Below are 19,052 nucleotides of genomic sequence, written 5' to 3' on the forward strand. Positions count from 1 at the left end.
TTAAAAGTAATCCTATTCACTATACAGCATGGAATCTAACAATTGAATGCTTTAATTGTTAGAATCCACGCTGTTTAGTGAATCACTAAGTAGCCAGAGGATTTTTTTTAATCCTCTGGCTACTTAGACCCCCTGGTGTCGACTTACCTGCAGAGATGGCTGGTCTGCTGCCCGGTGTTCTTCTTCGCCTTGCTGCGGCTCCATGCTGCTCTTGTTGCCTCACTGCCCCCTGCCTCCCAGATTAGGAGAGTGTGGGCAGGTTAGGAGAGTGTGGGCGGGTACTGGGAGGGGAGACATCACGTCTCCCCGCCCTTTACCTGCCCACACTCTCCTAAGCCACAAGCCCCACCTTCCTAGCTCTTTAAACACTAACCTGGGAGGTGGCGGCAGCGAGGCGAGAAGAGCAGCGTGGAGCGGCAGCAAGGCGAAGAAGAAAACCAGGCACTGCAGACCAGCCATCTCTGGAGGTAAGTAGCTACTAGAGATGTTAGTTTAGTCTCCCATTAGAATGAATGGAGGCAGCCGGCGCGCAGGAGGTTAAGACTGTGTGGCGGCTGCTTCCATTCATTCCTATGGAACCGCAGCGGAGCCTTCACACTGAGGATACACTCCACTCAAAATGAGCGGAGTGTATACTCAGTGTGAAGGCTAAGCAAGGCATTGTGGGAAATAGTATCGACCTCGATCCCACCTAAAAAGATCGTGTTCGGAATTTCCGATCGCGATCGTGAAATTTTCTCGATCGCCGATCGGAATCCGATCTTTTCTGAACACAATCGCTCAACCCTAATGATTGTATGATAACAGTCTTCCTTGTATGATTGTATGATAACAGTCTTCCTTGTATGATTGTATGATAACAGTCTTCCTTGTATGATTGTATAATAACAGCCTTCCCTGTATGATTGTATGATAACAGTCTTCCCTGTATGATTGTATAACAGTCTTCCCTGTATGATTGTATGATGACAGCCTTCCCTGTATGATTGTAGGATAACAATCTTCCTGTATGATTGTATTAATAACCTTCCCTGTTTGATTGTATGATAACAGTCTTCCCTGTATGATTGTATTAATAGCCTTCCCTGTTTGATTGTATGATAACAGTCTTCCCTGTATGATTGTATTAATAGCCTTCCATGTTTGATTGTATGATGACAGCCTTCCCTGTGTGATTGTATGATAACAGCCTTTCCTGTATGATTGTATTATTAACAGCCTTTCCTGTTTGATTGTATGATGACAGCCTTCCCTGTATGATTGTATGATGACAGCCTTTCCTGTTTGATTGTATGATGACAGCCTTCCCTGTATGATTGTATGATGACAGCCTTCCCTGTATGATTGTATGATAGCAGTCTTTCCTGTATGATTATATTATTAACAATCTTTCCCGTATAATAATATGATAACAGTCTTCCCTGTATGATTGTATGATGACAGCCTTTCCTGTATGATTGTATAATAACAGTCTTCCCTGTATGATTGTATTATTAACAACCTTCCCGTATGATTGTATGATGACAGCCTTCCCGTATGATTGTATAATATCTGTATTCCCTGTATCATTGTATAATAACAGACTTCCCTAAGAGATGGCTATGTATACTCAAGTGGAATCTACCGAAATTAAATCCAGGTATAATAGATATTTCCCCCAAAACTGCATATAAATCTTCTCCCTTCCAGCTGTACACCATGCTTTGTAACAGTTTAATATTTAAATGGGAAATGTGATATAAATAATATTCAAGTTTTAATTGAAGAATTCAACGATTGCAGGCTGCCAGTTATTTCCAGAACAAATTGTCTCTCTATAGCACTTGTAAGTTATAACTCGAAACTCTCAGCAAAGTAGGGTTACACTTTAAGTACTTGAAACATATTGTTTGTGATGGTCTACACTGATATAAAACAAGTCCCATATTCTGCTTTATTCATATTTGCATGCAAGGAGACATTGTGGACAAGTTGGAATAAATTAGTTGTGCATTGGCTCGATCGCCATATTTACAAGTTTTCATTCAAAACAGAAGTGTATTAAGGGTCTGCCTTAGGTAATAAATAACTGGCAATGATTATATGAGGTTCTCTTTGAGAACAATAAGCGTTTATCCATAAAAATCCATGCGTGATTTAAATTCAAAATAAAAACAAAAATGAGAAAAAGAAAACATCAAATAAATAAATTATTACTTTCCTAAAATGTTATGTGGTTATTAGACACAGACGGTTTCTCAGAAACATTAGATGCACAAGTCAGTTCAAATTAAATGTTCAGGCCAAGTTAGCAATCAGAAAATGTTTCTTACAAAACGTACTTGATATTACCAATAGCTTTATTAAAATGGATTCTGTCAGCAGTAAATTGGTTATAAACCTAATCACAATACCTTGTAGACGTGATTCTACGGTTTCCAAATATGCCTCTGTTTTTCAGCTTTGGAGCTCAATTTTCATGTAAATTCACATTATATGCAAATGAGAGGAAAAGTGCATGGCCCAGGAATCTACAGCTGAGACCATAGCCCAGACATGTTAGAGCACGACCCAAAGCTTTGTGGTAGTCTGATTCTTGACACATCTGGCTAAACTTATCATAGGTCTCTCAAAAAGAGATAAATAAAAGGTAATTTTTATTTAGGAAATTACAAAGACTGACGATGTAAGAACATGGCTATGGAACAAGCTCTACCCGGACTGAACTTTGAAAAAAGCATTCAATATGGCAGTGACTAGCGAGAGAAGAGATCACTTAATGGTTAACCCTAAACTGACAGAGGGACAGGGTATCAGAATTGTGGAAATTTGTGAGCATGTATTAAGGGGGAAAAAAAAAAATCAATCCTCCGACGATATTGGTGGATCCTGTTCAAGGATGATGAAATGAAAAGGGTCCTTTCCCCATACCCTTAGATTACATATGGGAGGGGTAAGAGTTTAAAGGATTTCTTAGTTCAGAGGCTTAGGAATAATTCTAAAGGCAAATACCGCTGTATGTACTTACCATATACTTACTGTGTCATGTGTGAACAAATTAAAATGACTAAGACCATAATATGTTCTATCTCTAAAAAAAAGATTTGAGGTTAAAGAGTTTATTAATTGAAAAGTGAGGGATGATTTATGTAGCTCAGTGTGACTGTCCATGGACTATGTTGGTAAGACAAGTAGAGAATTCAGATGACGTATGAGAGATCATTGTAATGACATAGTTCATAAATAGGATACACCCCTAGCTCAACATCCTCCTGTGAAACATGGCAATAACTCTTTAGCCTTTAATTTTAGGGGTATACAGACAGTCTCTCCACTGAGAAGAAGCTCCCCACCCCCGTAGCATTCTCTAAGCAGAAGGTAGATGGATTCATAGGTTCAAATCTTTGAATCTTTTAGACTTGAATGAAAACATCTCTTATGGATGTTTTTTGTAATAAAAACTGACTTAACCCAAGGTAATACATCTCTGCAAATTTACCCTAATTTTATAATAAAGTGCAATACCTCAAGGTAATATGTCTCTGCAAGATTACCCTAACTCTGTTAATATGTAAGGTTCCTCTTTCAGTTATTTCGTGATTCATCACCTAGGGCAAGCCGAAAGCGCATGCCCGCCGGCCACGAGAAAATGCCCGCTTCCAATACTGTGTAAGTGGCCATTTTTCTTGTGGCCGTGAGCATGCACAGTTGGCTTGCCCTAGGTCCGAGGCCTAGAAGTTAGAAGACACCACCGGAAGAAGACGCGGTGAAGACCTCGTTCCAGAAGAAGATGGAGGCGGCGCTGGAGAGTTCTCTTGCATTATTGGAGCCGCCCCCAGTACTGCGAGAGAAATCATTTACATATCAAGAAAAAATGGAATTTCAAGCGAACGGCAGCGCGGAGAAGACAATGAAAGGTAGGAGAAGAATAACCTTTCTTAAGGCTATTCCGACGTGTTAGTTAGAAAAAAATGTGTTTGAAAGATAGGATCACTTTAATGATCATCTTTTTGAAGGGGTCCGTTTATTGTTTCAAATGGGCCCATAAAAAAAGAATGGGGGGGGGTCCCAGGAATTTCTATTTTTACTACAATTAATTACAAAACTGCTGTTTTAATTGTACTTTACCTTAAATATCAGTCTCCCAATATGCCCTCTCTCTATGCTGATATTGAGACCCCAGACATCAATACACCAACTGTCTGTAACAACTAGGTCTCATTACTTCATGTGCTTGCCAAGTAGTTTACTTTATCCTATCTGTGATGGAAATACTTGAGAGAATTTGGTGTATGTGCACATATATTGATTATTAGCTATAACCCGTGACTTTGTCCGCTGTCCCCTCACCCTTGCGCGATCCACCTGCAGCACGGCCTGTGGCCCCCCACAGCTCTTTCCTTGCGGCCAATGCAGTCACCTCCCACAGATTTGTGGGCTGGTACCCCACGGCCCCGCTGCGGCACCTCCGGCCCTCCCCTTTCCCTCCACCCGCGCCCCCAGCTCTCCTCTTACACCCCTTACGCCCCCTTTCCCCCTTTACAGTTCCAGTCACCTCCTACATTTACTCCTTCCCCCCAGCACCACCCACCCGTGACCTCGGTTACCCTCCCCTCCCTTTCCACATGTGCAATCTGGCCCCCCTCCCCCCACTTGCCTTCTCGTGTGAAACCTGACCCCCCGGCCCCCTCTGTAACCCCTACCACCAGCACCTTCCTCCCTGGCCCCTACCGATCACCCATGCCCCCCCACCCCTCTCCCCCTTAAGCAAGCCGGTGATCCCTGTTCCCGCAGCACTCACCATGTAGATGCTGGGGAGCTCTGTGTCCTTTCCATGTGTGCGGTCCTACCTGCGCTGATGTCATGCCCGGCCCGACAGTGGACCAGGCGACAACTTTGGAGGGTCACGGTGGCGTTTTGGGGTGAGTGAGACACTTTTAAAGTAGCCTATTACCCCTTCCTGGCCAATATGTAGGTGTGTGTGGAATTTCTAGGAAATCCATTCAGCCGTTCGAGTCTGATTGAGGAACAAACATCAAACATTCAAACACACAAACCCACAAACATCCAAACTCACAAACTTTCACATTTATAATATTAATAGGACTAGCACCTGATATAATTATATGAGTACATGGAGTCTCTGGATTGATATGAAGACCCCATACACCAATACACTGAATGTCCACAATTCCTAATTCTTTTTTACTTTGTATGTTGGCGGAGTATAGTTTAGATTTATTGCATCTATGTTACTCTTTTAACTGACACATATAAAATGTTATGTTTTAACAAGTTATGTTACGTTTCCCGACACATCTCAGTGATTTTTTTTTGTAAATAACTTTTAAAAATAACATCAATGAACATACATTGTTGAAAACAATAAGCATGGCAATACAGTCACAAATAAAACTCTCAATAGTGCAGGTATATAACCACAGGGTGAGCAAAGAACAACACAACAGGAGTTGGAATGTGTGGGGAGGGAGACAAATGCTGGGAATAAGAGTCCAAGGGTCTCAAAGAATATCGTAATTAACCCAGGGGTTCCCACAGGTGCGCTCATGTAGGATTATTAGAGAAAATATACCATGGCACCTACATAGAGCTGAAATTCTAGTGGGTGTGAAGTTCCAAGTGGGAAAGTTCCTACATACAGGCCTTTTTAAAGACTTTCTGTAGAAAGTGAGATACTGTAGGAGAGGATTCAGATTCACAGTATAAGGGGATCAAAGACTTGGCCATAAACAAAAGTTGAAGCCAGAGTCGCTTGTGGGACCGAGGGGGGAGGGTGGACCACAAATTCAAAAATATACCTACAGGGGTCAGAGGTTTGGAGAGTCCACAAATCCGGTTCAGAACACGCTGAATGAGCGACCATTAGGGTGATATCTTTTCGCATTCACATCAAATATGCAGATACAAGCCGGGGGCCTTATGGCAGCACCAATACAAAGGGGAATCCTCAGGATAGAACTTATGAATTACAGTGGGTGTTTTATAGCATCTGCTGATTAATTTAAAACTCGACTCTTGCAAGTGTACACACCTTGCAGTTGTTGTCCTTGGCAGGAATTGAACCCAGGACTCCAACGCTGCAAGGCTGTAGTGCTAACCACTGAGCCCCCGTGCTGCACTAAAAAATTTTGCTTTTTAAACATTGCCACATCCATTTCTTATTATCCCTGTAAATTTAATACCCAAAGGATTCAGTGCTATGTATAAAAAAAATAAAAGATAATAATAATAAATTTTATTTATATAGCAGTTTTTCAGCACAGGGGTATACTCAAGTGAAAATAAAACGTAGCTTTTAATAAATATGATTAAAAACGAAATTTCTGTGTATCTCGTCACTGCTATTGTGTTACAGTGTTAACAACAAGTATTGCACACTTGTATCCTTTTGTGGATAGGGCAAGGGGGGTGGCCAGAGTCGGGGAAACCCACCCCACCAGCAATGGTCCAAAATAGTTAGCAGCGCGGTGTGGTATACACCCACCCGTATGACCAATTCCCCCCTATATCTCCAAGGGCTAATGTCATTGCTCCTGTCACTATTTGTTAAAGTGGTGTCTAAACTGATATAGTCACTTGATAAAACAATAGTAACCCTCTTATCTAAATAAGTGCAGATATAGCAGACTGCCTCTAATAGGTCGGAAATAACAGGTTGCGCTTACACTATTACAAGCTAATTGTTAGCACACAAGTAAACTGGAGTAGACTGAGCTAATGGCATTATAAGCCCTATTCAAACACTCTCTACGCGTTTCGCAAGGCTCATCAGGAGAGTTAGAGATAAGAAAACAAAAAAGGTTGCGGTAATAACCACATTTCCTGAGTCCTGGATGGTAGGACTCAGTACATATGTAGAAAGTGTTTGAATAGGGCTTATAATGCCATTAGCTCAGTCTACTCCAGTTTACTTGTGTGCTAACAATTAGCTTGTAATAGTGTAAGCGCAACCTGTTATTTCCGACCTATTAGAGGCAGTCTGCTATATCTGCACTTATTTAGATAAGAGGGTTACTATTGTTTTATCAAGTGACTATATCAGTTTAGACACCACTTTAACAAATAGTGACAGGAGCAATGACATTAGCCCTTGGAGATATAGGGGGAATTGGTCATACGGGTGGGTGTATACCACACCGCGCTGCTAACTATTTTGGACCATTGCTGGTGGGGTGGGTTTCCCCGACTCTGGCCACCCCCCTTGCCCTATCCACAAAAGGATACAAGTGTGCAATACTTGTTGTTAACACTGTAACACAATAGCAGTGACGAGATACACAGAAATTTTGTTTTTAATCATATTTATTAAAAGCTACGTTTTATTTTCACTTGAGTATACCCATGTGCTGAAAAACTATTGATTTTGGATATACTAGCCCTTGGATACAATAATTTATTTATATAGCACCAACATATTCTGCAGCGCTGTACAATTTGTAGGGTTCAAAGACAGACAAAGACACATTACAAAGAAAGTCATTTCACACAATGGGACTGAGGGCCCTGCTCGCAAGAGCTTACAATCTAGATCAAGATGACATGACAAGCAATTGTTTAAAAAGACTTTTGAATTAGAGTCCTTTTGCTTTTTTGGATGTTAGTAGAATGGAGATGGCCAGCACCCAGCTCTAACAGTGTGACAAAGTTTCCAAAGTATTTACAGCCTTTTGTAATGTAAATTCCTGGCTTTTGCTTAGTCATGCCATCATCAGGGTTCCCCACTCTTCCCGTTTTTAACATCTTGGCAAAATGGGAAATTACTGGTTTCATCCACACCTTGGAAAAATGTGTATCCCACAGATGGCCATGAGATCACTGTCTGGTCACAACTTCCACTCTTATGTGACTGTCCAACAAGTTGTAAAACAATAAATCTGGCTTAGTCCTAGGTTCAAAGTAAACAGAAACCCAGAGAGAAATCAATACTCTTCAAAATCTGCACTTCTTATGATTATGTGTCGTGATTAGGGTTGAACGATCGGGATCGGAAAAGATTGGATTCTGATCCATGATTGAGTAAATTTCACAATCGAGATTTCCAATCCCGATCTTTTTAGGCAGGATCGAGGTCGGAGGTTATTTCCCACAATACTTTGCTACTGGCCAAGCATTGTGGGAAAAGCTAACAATGTTAGCTACTAGAGATGAGCGAGTACTATAGCCCGCTCCCATAGGAATGAATGGATGCAGCCGGCACACAGCCTTTGCCGGCGTCCAGCCGCTTAACCCCCTGCGCATCGGCTGTGACCATTCATTCCTACGGCATAGCAGGAAGGAAACAGAAGAGTAGATAGTATCTACTCTTCTGTTTCCTCCCTGCTGTGCCATATACTGGACTCTGCTACATCTGCATTACTGTACATTGACTTGTCTATCTACTCTACTGCTTTGTCCCTGCTTTACCGTGTACTCAGCTCTGCTACAGCTGAGATATATATACGGTATAGCAGGGAGAAAACAGAAGAGTATAGTCCATTAGAAACAGAATAGTCCACTTACTTGCACAGATCCGCTGTCGCTCCACGTTCATCTCGCTCTTCTTCTCTCTTATACATACTGAAATTTCCCCACTGTGGGACTATTAAAGGATTATCTTATCTTATCTTATTCACAGGCCTTTAGAGCGCCATGCGCGCCCCTGCCTCCCAGGTTAGTGTTACAGACCTAGGAAGAAGGCGCTTAGGAGGAGTGTAGACGGGTACTGGGAGGGGAGACATGAGTGATGCACTCATGTCTCCCCGCCCTGTACCCGCCCACACTCTCCTAAGCCACAACAAAGGGGCATGCATGGCGCTCTGAAGGCCTGTGAATAAGAGAGAAGAGGAGCGAGAAGAATGTGAAACGGCAGTGGCAGCGATCTGTGCAGGTAAGTGGACACCAGGGGGGACTAAGTAGACAGAGGATTCTAAAAATTAAAGCGTTCAATTTTTGGACTCCATGCTGTGTAGTGTAGCTTTTAAAATCCGATCTTCGATTATTAAAAAAATCCCATTGATTTAGGATTGGAATTGAGATCGGGTTTGAATGGAAAATGATCAGAAATCAGATTTTAAAAACGATCCTGAAATCTCAAGATCGGCTCAACCCTAGTCGTGATGTAATGACCCTTCATGAGCAATTTTTCACCATGTGCAATAACTGCTCAGACTCAAGCAACGCTCCTCAAACCTTACTATATTGCACACAAGCACTGACATCCTCTCTTACATGACTGCCATCACATGGTCTCATAGATTTTAAAGTGAATAGTTTGTATGAACGATGTGATACAGAAAACAGAACTTGCTATTTCACAGGCCAAGTTCATGGATCCCTCAAAAGCCCCATATCTATGATGGATCATTGAGATTAGATTACCATTAGGTATTTTGTGTGAATGTAACCTTACACTGTGTTTCCAGTATGGAAAGGAAGTTAAACTCACAAGTCTATTAGAATCTAAATCTGTTTCCCATAAACCTGTAGACAGGATAAAAAAACACCTAGAACCACTAGGGTAAAATATACAGAACAAACCACACATTCCATAGACAAAATATAAACAATCGGTGGGGAGAGACACAAGGACTTACAATTATTACAATATAGTTAATGAATTAATTGAATCCAATTAATATTGTTATTATTTTTACATTTTTTAATTAATGCTCATATTTTGGTAGAGATGCAACAGCTAATTTCAGCAAAAGCAGACACAAGAACAAACTATGTAAAGACAGACCCCCAAACGTCTTCACCAGTGCTAGACACAAGCCCAGTTGGACTTTGAAGAATTTGACAGTCTGAATTATCACCACCAGTAACTGAATAGGTAATAAAAGCTCCACTAACTGAAACTGAGCCAGAACCCACAAATAACTTACAGGGCAGATCAGAAATAGGAGAATAATTACCCATTAGGGTTGAGCGATCGTGTTCGGAAAAGATTGGATTCCGATCGGCGATCGAGAAAATTTCATGATCGCCATCGGAATTCCGAACACGATCTTTTTATGTGGGATCGAGATCGGTGATTTTTCCCACAATGCTTTGCTTAGCCTTCACACTGAGTATACACTGTATATTCAGTGTGAAGGCTCCGCTGCAGTTCCATAGGAATGAATGGAAGCAGCTGACACACAGCCTTAACCCCCTGCGCGCCGGCTGCTTCCATTCATTCGAATGGAAGGCTAAACTAAATCTCTAGCAGCTACTTACCTCTAGAGATGGCTTCTCTGGTGCCCTCCTTCTTCTTGCCTCGCTGCCTGTGGCTTAGCGTGTGGGCGGGTAAAGGCGGGGAGACCTGACGTCTCCCCTCCCAGTACCCGCCCACACTCTCCTAACCCGCCCACACTCTCCTAACCTGGCAGGGAGGGGGCAGCGAAGGAAGAAAAGCAGCATGGAGCAGCAGCGAGGTGAAGAATGAAGGCACGGGGCACAGGGCCAGCCATCTCTGGAGGTAAATGGACACCAGGGGTGACTAAGTAGGCAGAGGATTAAAAAAAAATCCTCTGGCTACTTTAGTGATTCACTACACAGCGTGGATTCTAACAATTGTTAGATTCCATGCTGTATAGTGAATAGGATTGCTTTTAAAATCCGATCTCCGATTAATAAAAAAAAATCCCATTGACTTGCATTGGGATCGGAATTGGGATCGAGATCGGATTTGAATGAAAAATGATTGGAAATCGGATTTTAAAATCGATCCTGAAAAGTCAAGATCGGCTCAACCCTATTACCCATACAAACGGTCAAAACCAGAACAAGTAATCAGGAATAGAATCAGGAGACAAAACCAATATCTAACAGAAAGCCAAGGGTCAAATCTGAATGGGTATGTCAACTGCAGGGTCATCAGGCAAACAATATAACAATAACCAAAAAACAAGACAAGGGTCAAAATGAAGCAATCCAATACCCACACAGGTTTTGAGCCAAACTACAGAATCATATTAGCAGACACCTGGGTCGGGAGGGGTCTTATATACAGTATGCCTCCTCAGCTGCTAATTGGACAAGCCCAGGGACCTTTTGAAACTGCAGAAGCTTCCCAGGTTGACATGGTAACCTTAAAGGTATAGCAGCTGAAATGAGAAGTCTGACAGCTCAACTAAGTAGCTATCGATAGAATATATTGTTACCTAAACTATTCTTCAATCATAGTTATTTTATCGCTTTGTAAAACTGCATTTAAGGCTGTCTTTTATAATGAATTTTTTTGATAATAAGTGATCAACAGATGGACTAATACTGGTCCATTGTCACGTAAGATAAAGACATGTTATGGCAACCATTGAGTTTGAAGCATCATCCACAGAGGCTAATGGAATTGACATAAAATGTAAATTTTGTGTACATTTTTGTGAGTGAAGCCTCAGTTTTACCAGCATCATCGTGGGCATATTCACTTCCTAAAGAGGACATATTACCATCTTTGTCAAGTTCAGCTCTTTGAATCATTTAATCATTGCTGCTTCCAGATTCCTGCACAGTTGTAACTTTTTCTCTAGCCCCACCATTCCTGAGAAATTAGTGCTGTTAGTTTTGGTGCCTAATTACTTTCTGTACTGTCAGGTGAGTGGTGTCACACTGAAGTAGACAAGGGGAGTGATTCTGTGCTCTGACACAGTACACCTCTGATTGGAGCTTTTAATCACACCCTCTTGTCTGCTCCTGCCTGACACTGCCTACCTGACAGTACAGAGCCTAACGAGCATATCAGGCAACAAAATGAGTTGCATTGTTCAGAAAAGAGGGGAGCTATATAAAAACTTCCAGCTTTGCTGGAAGAGGTGGAGCGGCACCTATTACCGGATTCTAAGGCCGTGTTCACACGGAGTATTCTGGCTCGTGATTTGGTACGTAAACACCGCGGGATCTTTTGCGGGCCGTATACGCTCCCATTGTTTACCGTCTACGTACCAAATCACGAGCCAGAATACTCCGTGTGAACCCGGCCTAAGAACTGGAGGTGATGAGTTTCTCTAGTTTAAGTGGTTCCCCCCACTTAGGATCTGCAGCATAACGCTCCAGACATAGTATAATTAGCAGTAAAGTACATTGCTTGCAGAATGCAGTCTGGCATATTATAACACTTCATGACATACATGGCATATATGACAGGGCTTGTAGGAGATATTCAAATAGTAACAGTAACCAGGCAGTGTTTCCAACATAACACATTAAGTCCATGGTGGCCCAAACCAAAAGTAATGGCGGATTCACACTACCATTATATAATGTCTGTTGCTCTCATCCATCACAGGATGAGAGCAAGGGAAAATAAAAGATGGATGCAGATGGAGCCCCCTCCTTCAGTGTCCGTCTACATTCACCCCTATGTAACATACATGCATGCAGGAGTTTTTTTTCCATTACAGAAGTAAATAACATGATGAAAGAAAGTGTCCGTCATGTTTCTTACATTAAAGTCAATGGGAATGGACACAAACAGATGGGGCTCCATCTGTTTCTATTACCCTACTACCGTTAAAGTCCGTTGCTGTCATCCTATGATGGATGACATCAATAGACTGTAATAACAGTAGGGTGAACATATCCTAAAGAACATATCATCTCAGAGCTAAACATTGGTGTCTATATGAGGCACATGTTCTTAATCTGTAAGACAGTATTGGACTCCTTTTTTATGATCCTTTTACAAGTTACTATCTATATTTACTCTGTATATGTCCAAAATGACAAGGACAGTAACCATAAATACATATGCAAAGTGTCTACCTGGAGAAATTCCCATAGGGATCAGGACAGGAATATTAGTGCTCCATATTGGGGAAATTATGCATTATACCCTATTTGAATATATTGCAGGCGTACGATATATGGTACGTTCTGCTTATCTTGAAATTTTTCTTGAATGTCTGCTTTACTGTAAACTCAGAGTTTTATCAAGTCATATATCTACATGATATCACAGTGTTATCATTTTTAGCATGTGGGGGAGATGTCATTGAAGGGCACATTGATTGATGAGTTCATGAAAACAGTTCACGTTACTGCTGTGAACAGACAGCGTCAGACATTCCTGCTCATTTTTTGCAGGTCATCAAGAATAACATTGTGTTATATCGCAGTTAACCTTCCTCAACTTACTTTTGAAATATGTGCTTAACTTTTCCACGCAACTTTAGTCATCTGTAAATAATCTAGATGGAAAGGGTTAGAATCAGTCCCCTCCCCCATATTCAATGGACTGCTTAAATATTGGCATTCATATGAATAACATGAATTCTTTAAGAGAAAAAATATATATATCTTAAAAGATCATAAAATATAACTATAGTTCCATGATGCAGAAAACATTAAGACATGTATCAGCGATAAAAGTCTGGGAACATTTAGAACAGCAAAAAGAACTGTAACATATGGAATACCGTAAAGCAGATGTTTTCTATGTACATAAAAATCTAAATATTTAACACATGTGACAATAACAGACAAGTGTGTCAATGGCCCAAGTGTACATAGCATGTGCAGAATGAGACATAGAGATTCTGGTACCCTTGGCAGCCACTCAAGTCATTCCACTTTATAATAGTGGCAGCACCACATCAGTCACAGCATCCCTATAGTACTAGCTACAACTCCTTCATAATACAGTGGGGCAAAAAAGTATTTAGTCAGTCACCAATAGTGCAAGTTCCACCACTTAAAAAGATGAGAGGCGTCTGTAATTTACATCATAGGTAGACCTCAACTATGAGAGACAAAATGAGAAAACAAATCCAGAAAATCACATTGTCTGATTTTGTAAGAATTTATTTGCAAATTATGCTGGAAAATAAGTATTTGGTCAGTAACAAAATTTCATCTCAATACTTTGTTATATATCCTTTGTTGGCAATGACAGAGGTCAAACGTTTTCTGTAAGTCTTCACAAGGTTGGCACACACTGTTGTTGGTATGTTTGCCCATTCCTCCATGCAGATCTCCTCTAGAGCAGTGATGTTTTGGGGCTGTCGCTTGGCAACACGGACTTTCAACTCCCTCCAAAGGTTTTCTATAGGGTTGAGATCTGGAGACTGGCTAGGCCACTCCAGGACCTTGAAATGCTTCTTACAAAGCCACTCCTTCGTTACCCTGGTGGTGTGCTTTGGATCATTGTCATGTTGAAAGACCCAGCCACGTTTCATCTTCAATGCCCTTGCTGATGGAAGGAGGTTTGCACTCAAAATCTCACGATACATGGCCCCATTCATTCTTTCATGTACCCGGATCAGTCATCCTGGCCCCTTTGCAGAGAAACAGCCCCAAAGCATGATGTTTCCACCCCCATGCTTTACAGTAGGTATGGTGTTTGATGGATGCAACTCAGTATTCTTTTTCCTCCAAACACGAAAAGTTGTGTTTCTACCAAACAGTTCCAGTTTGGTTTCATCAGACCATAGGACATTCTCCCAATACTCTTCTGGATCATCCAAATGCTCTCTAGCAAACTTCAGACGGGCCCGGACATGTACTGGCTTAAGCAGTGGGACACGTCTGGCACTGCAGGATCTGAGTCCCTGGCAGCGTAGTGTGTTACTGATGGTAGGCTTTGTTACATTGGTCCCAGTTCTCTGCAGTTCATTCACTAGATCCCCCCGCGTGGTTCTGGGATTTTTGCTCACCGTTCTTGTGATCATTTTGACCCCACGGGGTGAGATTTTGCGTGGAGCCCCAGATCGAGGGAGATTATCAGTGGTCTTGTATGTCTTCCATTTTCTAATTATTGCTCCCACAGTTGATTTCTTCAATCCAAGCTGGTTGCCTATTGCAGATTAAGTCTTCCCAGCCTGGTGCAGGGCTACAATTTTGTTTCTGGTGTCCTTTGACAGCTCTTTGGGCTTCACCATAGTGGAGTTTGGAGTCTGACTGTTTGAGGGTGTGCACAGGTGTCTTTTTATACTGATAACAAGTTTAAACAGGTGCCATTACTACAGGTAATGAGTGGAGGAAAGAGGAGACTCTTAAAGAAGAAGTTACAGGTCTGTGAGAGCCAGAAATCTTGATTGTTTGTAGGTGACCAAATACTTATTTTCCACCATAATTTGCAAATAAATTCTTACAAAATCAGACAATGTGATTTTCTGGATTTGTTTTCTCATTTTGTCTCTCATAGTTGAGGTCTACCTATGATGTAAATTACAGACGCCTCTCATCTTTTTAAGTGGTGGAACTTGCAGTACTGGTGACTGACTAAATACTTTTTTGCCCCACTGTAAAGAAAAAATAAATAAATAAAAATATATATATATATACTGCCCTATAACATGCCTAAATGCTATCCAGTGTCATTGAAACTGCAGCCACAATGCTCTGATAAATATCCACAGTATCCTATAACACAGACTACAAAGCCTCCATAACAGTAGCCCAATGATTGGATAGCATATCCACATTGTCACCTAATACAAGCCATACAACTCTGCTAATACCTAGAAATACCTAGCTTAAAGGGATTCTACCATTAAAATCTATTTTTTTTCTTGTTGATACGTAGGAATAGCCTTGAGAAAGGCTATTCTTCTCCTACCTTTAGATGTCTTGTCTGCACTGCCGTTCCGTAGAAATCCCAGTTTTCGTTGGTATGCAAATAACTTATCTCACAGCTCTGGGGGCATCCCCAATGCTGCAAGAGAACTCTCCAGTGCTGCACCCATCTTCTTCAGGAACGGCCTCTTCACGCGTCTACTTCCGGCACTGGTGGTCAAACTTCTAGGCCTCGGGCTTGTGTAAGCGGCCATTTTTCTTGTGCCGCTGGCATGCGCAGTCGGCTCTGCCCGAAGGCAAGAAGTTTGACCGCCCTCACGGAAAGAAGATGCATGAAGAGGCCGTTCCTGAAGAAGATGGAGGCGTCGCTGAAGAGTTCTCTCGCAGCATTGGAGATGCCCCCAGTGCTGCGAGATAACTAATTTGCATACCGACGAAAACTGGGATTTATACTGAAGGGCGACTCGGAGAAGACATCTAAAGGTAAACATCGTGTCAACGAGAAAAAATTAGATTTTAATGGTAGAATTCCTTTAAGCAGAATCTTGACTGTATTAGAAAGTGACAAGATTGTGGGGATAACGTCTATCCTTAGGGAGAGACCACCTTCTCAGGTGTGTGGAGACTTATACAGCCATAGTTGCTCCACTGCAAGGGAACATGGGAAGAATATGCAAATCTGTCTCCCAAGATGTAAACAGGGAGACAGTGCCTCTGTTATGCTGCCCTCTATAGTAAGTGACAAGTCAGAGTTTATCCCAATTTCAGGGGTTATCCTGATATTCCTTATTCTATATTACAACTTTCACAAACCATCGTTGCAATCCACTACCACTACTGTGCAACTTCACAGACCAGAAGAATTGCTCTATACTGTTTATTCATTGTGGAAGCCAAGAGAATGAGATTCTACAATGCAGTGAAAGAAAAACAGAGGTTATTGTACAGAAGGTTATTTGGAACTGAACCATGTACATACTGTTATGCGTTAATACACCGTTGTTTTTATGGACCATATACTGCAGCATTAAAAAACAAAACTGTCTTCATGTGTATTTTCTGTGCAGAATAACGTCAAATGAAAAATCATTTCCAATGTAAGGACATAAGGCACTATTATTTTTCTCCAATAGATCCAATGTCATGTGACCATCACTATTCTGCCACAGATGCATGTTAGAGAAATCTCTGAAGATGTGAGATTGTAATTCCCGTATGTAAGCTAATGGCAGATAGCAGAACGCGCTGACATTTCATTCCCTGCGTTCCCAGGTTGCATGTGGAGAGATGCAATGGAGTTGCTTCAGGTAGTTTATTTGTCTTTACCTTGAGAGATGATATGCCATACGGTCAAAACACAATTCCTTTCTGAGCTATACAAGATGGTTGCTCAGTGGTTACAGACTGAATAACACATATCCAGGAAGAGGATGCAACAAGAAGGGAGGAGTAACAGAAACAGAGAATTATGGGAGAAAACTACTTAACCCCTTCCCGCCGATGGCACTTTTTGACTTCCTGACCAAGCTCGATTTTTCAAAACTGACATGTGTCACTTTATGTGGCAATAACTTTGGAACGCTTTAACTTACCAAAGTGATTTTAAGATTGTTTTTTCGTAACACATTGTACTTCATGTTAGTGGTAAATTTTGGTTGATATGTTTTGTGTTTAATTATAAAAAAAATTGGAAATTTGGTGGAAATTTTGAAAAATATGCATTTTATAAAGTTTGAAATGATGTACATTACATACAGATAGTCAGACCGCCAAAATTATATCATAAATCTCATGTCCCAGATCTCTGCTTTATGTCGGCATCAAACTTTAGGTGCCCTTTTAATTTTTACGGACATTATAAGATTTACAAGTGAAACTACAATATTCAAAATTTTCAAGAAATTTCCAAAACCCATTTTTTAAAGGGCCTAATCCAGTTATGAAGGGGTTTTGAAAGACCCTTGTATTAAAGCCCCCCATAAATCACCCCATTTTCAAAACTGCACCCCTTAAATAAGCCAAAACAACATATACCTAGTAATTTAACCCTATAAGTGCTTAACAGGAATTAATACAAAATGGAGGTGAAATTTTCAAATTTGAATTTATTTTACTAATATTTTCGTTTAGCCCTAGAATTTGCACATTCACAAGGGGTTAAAGGAGAAACCACATCCCACAATTTGTTAGGCAAGTTCTCCCGACTACCATAGTACCCCACTTGTGGGTGTAAACTAATATATGGATGCACAGCGAGCCGCAGGAGGGAAGGCGCGCCAAGGAGCTCTTAGAGGGCAGATCTGGCTGTGATCAGTTTCAGGAACCATGTCGCATTTACAAAGCCCTTGAGGAGTCAAAACAGTGGAAACCTCTAGAAAGTGACCCCATTTTGAAAACCGCACCCCTCAAAGTATTTATCAAGTGATGTAGTGAGCATTAGTAACCCCGAAGTGAATGTGTAAGCTGTGCGGAGTAAATTGGGTACACCAAATCCCATTCTATTTTCCCACCAGCTCCTATGACGCGGATGGGGAAGAGGGGCATTCTGGGGGGTCAGCGCTGGTGTATGCTCTCTCATAAGCTCTAAATATGGGGTGTCCCCTGAAAACGCTCGCACCGCTTACACATTTCCTTCTAGTCGCAGCCACTTATGTCCTAATGATTTGGCGACTTTTGGGGTTTTTGTTTTCACATTGTACAAGGTAGATTTTTATTTTTATTTTCTGGCAATGTGGCCATATGAGGGCTTGGTGTTTGCGGTATTAGATGTACTTTTCAATGCCACCATTTTGGGGCGTGTAACTTATTGACTACATTTTATTAACTCTTTCTGGGTGGGATGTAAAAGGAAACATCAATTCTGGCATTGCTTTTTAGCATTTTTTTTTTTTCCCGTGCAGCGTACAGCATAAGTAACATGTTACCTTTATTCTGCGGGTCGGTACGGTTACAGCGATACCTCATTTATATGATTTTTTAATGCGTTGCTATTTGTGCAGAATAGAATTCAATTCAGGGAAAAAAATCTATTGTTTTTGCATCGCCATCTTCTGAAAGGCATAACGTTTTTATTTTTCGCTAGACAGAGCTGGTTGAGGGCTTATTTTTTGCGGGAAGACCTCTTCTTTTTATTGGTACCATTTTGGTTTTCATCTGACCATTTGATTACTTTTTTTGAACATTTTGTAAGGGAAAGGTGGTGAATAATCATTATTTTGTGCGGTTTTCTACGTTTTTTTTTACGACATTCGCCGTTCGGGTTAAATAATGTTTTAATTTTATTGTTCAGGTTATTACGGACGCGGCGATACCAAATATGTAATGTTTTTTTCTATTTTTCTTTATTTTACATAATAAAACATTTTATATGGGGAAAAAGGGATTTTTGGGGCTTTATTTATTTATAATTTATTTTAAACTTATTTAAACTTTTTTATTTTGACTTTTTTTTCACTTTTTTTTTCTGTCCCCATGGGGGATTGAAGCAGTGATCGGCTGATCACTGCTTCAATAGATATACGCTGCAATACACGTGTTACACGTGTATTGCAGAGTATAGGAAGCTGTCAGCCTGTGTA

This window comes from Leptodactylus fuscus, chromosome 1, assembly GCF_031893055.1.
Source record: "Leptodactylus fuscus isolate aLepFus1 chromosome 1, aLepFus1.hap2, whole genome shotgun sequence".
Taxonomy (NCBI): domain Eukaryota; kingdom Metazoa; phylum Chordata; class Amphibia; order Anura; family Leptodactylidae; genus Leptodactylus; species Leptodactylus fuscus.